This window comes from Moschus berezovskii, chromosome 18, assembly GCF_049115385.1.
Source record: "Moschus berezovskii isolate FMDL1 chromosome 18, NW_MosBer_1.0, whole genome shotgun sequence".
Classification (NCBI taxonomy): Eukaryota; Metazoa; Chordata; class Mammalia; order Artiodactyla; family Moschidae; genus Moschus; species Moschus berezovskii.
Window position 1 is genome coordinate 54,411,218 of NC_142477.1, and position 5,147 is coordinate 54,416,364.

A 5,147-nucleotide genomic window follows, 5' to 3' on the forward strand; every position below is an offset into this window, starting at 1 on the left:
TCAGCTGGTAAAGAATCCGTCTGCAATGCAGGAGACCTGAGTTTAATCTCTGAGTTGGGAAGATCCCCTGGAGGAGGGTGTGGCAACCCACTCCAGTATTGGGTTTCCCTGGTAGTTCAGCTGGTAAAGAATTTGCCTGCAATGCAGGAGACCCTGATTCAAATCCTGGGTAGGGAAGATCCCCTGGAAAAGGGATAGACTACACCTCCAGTATTCTTGGGCTTCCCTGGTGGCTCAGACAGTAAAGAATCCACCTGCAATGCAGGAGACCTGGGTTTGAGCCCTGGGTTACGAAGATCCCCTAGAGGAGGGCATGGCAACCCACTCCAGTATTCTTGCCTGGAGAATCCCCATGGACAGGAGAGTCTGGCAGGCTACAGTCCATGGGGCTGAAAAGAGTCGGACACGACTAAGCACATAACAAAATGATACTGACGAAGAATAGGATATTTGCACAGTTTACCAAGAGAGCGTAATGAGATTGAGTTGAATGTCTTCTTTCCCCACACCAGCTCTGGGGTGTTGTGACGTGAGTGATGAATATGGCCTAGGTCCAGGATACGGCTGCTTTTCTCTTCTAGTTTTCATGATTCTCCAAAGCAGCACTAAACTGCTTTCCCTTTATCTGCCCAGAGTGGATGTGGTTGCAAAGCTCTTCTCAGTCCCAAATAGAGGTGATTGTTCTGGGGTCCCAGGAGACTCAGCTCTATTTCTCAAGCCTGTTGTATCTGTGCTGGGAAACCCTAGGGTGAAATGTCACTTTTCTAGAGAGTTAGGAGTCTTTCTCCACAACCAAGTAGCCTGATCTCACACTGGATCTGAGCCTTACCCTGTGGTCCCTCTGCTGGCTGTGAGAAACAAGAGCAGAAAGCAGTTCTTTGAACTAAGAAACCCAGGATTTTGTCTTTGAATGCAATACACAGACAAGAATGTTCCTGTTTGGTGGGGGCAATTGTCCTTGAGTTACGATATAAAATGGGGAGAGAAAACTAAGCTAGCAATAGCAACACAAGTTTCCCTCCACAAAGAAGATTAACGATTAGATTCAGGTCTCAATCCAAAAACAAAAATTAATTTACTACAGAGCACTGAAAAATATCTCCTTTGAAGAATACTTGTGGTGCACAACTGTAGTTTGTTTTCAGTGGATGGCAAGGTTAGAAATCAGTGGATATTGCTCAGTCTGTGCAGGTAAACCCACTGGGAGGCCTGCTGCTCACCTATAAGCACTTTGCTCTTCCCCCAGCTTGCCCAGTCTAGTCTAATCCATGAGTCCGATTACCAAGGTACCATAGAAACACCAAAGTGAAGGGATGGGATCAGACACTTGAGCATGCTCAGTAGGTGGAACATCCTGATTATGGACGGGGCTCTGTGGCCCGCTGTCCTGGGATTTTGTTGACTGTCCTTACTTTCTTACAGAGAGTTACGGCTTGGCCTCTGCTGCTGCGTGCTGTGGCTGGTTCCTTTGCTCTGTCAGAGGAACCACAAGAAAACATGGGCTCTGGTGCATACCGAGAATAGGGCACTGAAAGGCTTCTTATCAACAAAGGAGGAAGGCCTGATGTCTGTCACCCAAAGCACCAGAAGGAGAGAAATCATAACCAACCACACAGGTAACCTCAGATCTTCTCTTGGTTCATTTTCTGATCAAGTGAAATGAAATCCATACACAATATAAAGTCAGTAGAAATACCTATCATGCCAGAGTAGAAGGAGATGAAGAGGTTGAAAAACGTAAGGAATGCCATTGAGAAACAGATGGCACCAGGTAGGAAATGCTGACCATAGAACAAAAACAGAATTAGCAAGGCAACCACGAAGAGGACTCCTTTGCAGATAGGAATAGGCAGTGCTCTAAACGGGCCTTGACCAACCCAGAGATGCAACACACCCAGCAGCCAGCAGGGGACAGAGGTGCTCTATGTCTCAGAGCTCAGGCTGGGTGTACGGTTGGGCACCTTTAACCCCAAGACCTACAAATCCTGCTGAAATTCCCCTGGAGTTCAAACTTCTCTCCAGGAAGAGCAGCACCGTGAAAGCAGGAGGCGACTGATCTCAGGCTTTGACTTCAAGAAATTTACTGATTTTATATTTTCTTGCATTTGCTCTCTTCCCATTCCACTTGCTTCCAATAAGAACCTCTCTGTTGGTTTGGGATAAAGGGCAGTCAGCTCTTTCAAAGTGAAGCCTATGGATACTCTGAAGCAAGGACTCTAGTCTAGTATGTCCCCTAATTTGTCCCTCTTGTTCCTCCCTCTACCTTTTGGTAACCATGTTTATTTTCTATGTCTGTGAGTCTGTTTCTGCTTATTTGTATTATTTTTGAGATTCTACATATATATATTTAGATATCATACAGTACATATATACATATAGATGAAAGTGAAAGCCGCTCAGTCAGGTCCGATTCTTTATGATCCCATAGACCACAGCCCACCAGGCTCCTCTGTCCATGGAATTCTCTAGGCCAGAATACTGGAGTGGGTAGCCATTCCCTTCTCCAGGGGCTCTTCCCAACCCAGGGATGGAACCCAGGTCTCCAACATTGCAGGAGGACTCTTTACCATCTGAACCAGGGTAGGGCATATATATATATATATACACGCACACATACATACGTACATATGTGTATGTGTGTGCTTGCACACCAAGTCCCTTAGTCATGTGTGACTCTTTGTGACCCTGTAGGCTGTAGTCTGCCAGGTTTTTCTGTCCACAGGATTCTCCAGGCAAGAATACTGGAGTGGGTTGCCATGCCCTCCTCCAGGGGCTCTTCCTGATCCAGGGATCTAACCTGTGTCCCTTATGTCTCCTGCATTGACAGGGAAGTTCTTTACCACTAATGCCACCTAGGATCCCAATGTAAATATGTCTGAATCACTTTGCTTTACACCAGAAACTAACATTTTAAATCAACTATATGTCCATAAAGAAAAAAAAGCAGGGAACAAGGAAAATGGAGGAAACAAGTCAATATAATGGGGTAACGAGAGCTAGGTAGCCAGGTTTCTCACTAACAGAAGGGAATATGAATATAGAGAGAAAGCTGGAAAAAGCCATGTGGTGTAGGATTAGGACTGGAAGTTTCCCTGGTGACTCACAGAGTCCACTTGCAAGGCGGGAGACCTGGGTTCAATCCCTGGGTTGGAAAGATCCCCTGGAGAAGGAAATGGCTATCTACTCCAGTATTCTTGCCTGGAGAATTCCACGGACAGAGGAGCCTGGTGGGCTACAGTCCATGGGATCAAAAAGAGTTGGACACGACTGAGTGACTAACAATTTCACTTTAGAGTTCTCAGTATGGGGAGTCAGATGCAAACATAAACATTGATGTACATTTCTGTGTATGTATGCACATCTATATCTTACCAAGTATGCAAATACATAAATATAAATATTTCCTAGTGAAAGTGAAAGTCGCTCAGTTGTGTCCGACTCTTTGCGACCCATGAACTAATTCTCCAGGCCAGAATGCTGGAGTGGGCAGCCTTTCCCTTCTCCAGAAGATCTTCCCAACCCAGGGATTGAACCCAAGTTTCACACATTGCAGGCAAACTCTTTACCAGCTGAGCCACAGAAAAGCCCATATAGTTCCTAGCTCTGTCCCTGATTGAGCTTGGAAATACTAAAATCCCAGTAATGATGAGCCTGCCTAGAGCCCAGATCTTGGTTTCTGGACACCATTCTCCAATAAAAGGACACAGGGTTCTCTGGAGAAATGGTTGATTCCAAGGATGAAATAGGAACAATATAAGGCAAGTTGAGTACATCTCATTATTCTAGATTAAAAGCAAGTAATCGAAGAGTGATGGATACCTGGCCAAAGGACACGGAAGATAGCTCAGAGTGATGCATCTGGTCCAGACTGGATGAGTTGAGTGTCAAAGAAATCATAATATCAAAGTATAGCCCATTGACTACAATAGACATCCATTAATTTATCCTAATGTAAATAAGTAAGTGAACACACAATGGGAAGAGAATATTCCTCCCTATAGTATAATTCCAGCTAACAAATGTGGAAGGAATTAATGGAATTAGAAAAGCATAATTTGAGACAGATAGTGAATTTATTTTAGTCAAAAAGTATGAATAGATACTAAAAGTAGTGGGTGAAAGTCAAATGAAGAATGGCATATTTACATGGTCTCAAAATAACTTTCCACAAAACACTGGTTAACTGGAGAGGGAAAAAGAATAACTCTAGAGTAGAGAGCCCTGGTAGATACCATACTACTCAAGAGATCTAAGTTGACATCAACTGGTGACAGAATAGACCAACAGCATGTGTCATGTTATGGGATGCACTGCAAAGATCCAGCATCACATCTGTGATCACCTTGCTAAAACTGGATAATCACACCTGAATCTAATCAAGAGTAAGCAGCAAACAAATCCAAAGTGAGCCATGTCTTTGAAACAGATCTCTTTGTGTGTGTGTATACATCGATATGTATAGGTATACAGATACGTATTCTGTTGGTTCTGTTGTTCTTTTGGATTCAGAAGCTTTTGATCATGTAGCTTGCTACTTTTAAGTCTTTGTTCAAACATCACATTCTCAGAAAGGCTACTCTGATCACTCTACCAAAAATGAAAATTAATGATCTCTCCATTCCATATCCCTGATTCCCTGACCCTACTCCATTTTTTCCCCACAGCAATGTCACTTTTCACATACTGTGTTACTATTAATTGTGTTTATTTGCTATCTCTGTCCTCCATCATATAAACGTCATAATGGCAGGTGTGTAGGACAAATTTCATGGGGAAAAGCTCTGGGATGAGATTGTGTGCAGGGCCATTGCTCTCAGGAACAGGGACTGCTGGGGACTGAGGACACCAGGCCAGGAGGAGAGTGGAGCTGCATTTGTAACAGAGGTCTCAGCTAATGCAGGGGGCTAGGGGGGAAGCCCCAAAGCTAGGGCAATGCTTCAGCAGTGTCCCAAACAGAGACAAAATGGGCTGGGCCTTTGAACCCACATAGCAACCAGTCATGGGATATAGGCTGTACCAGGGATGGGCATGATGGTGGGTGACACAACCCCCTTAGGCAGAGGGCAAGTCCTAGGAGGCCTCAGCTGTGGGTCACCTTCCTGCAGCACTCCAGGCAGCTGGGGAATGAGCAGTGTGCTCCTGATGGA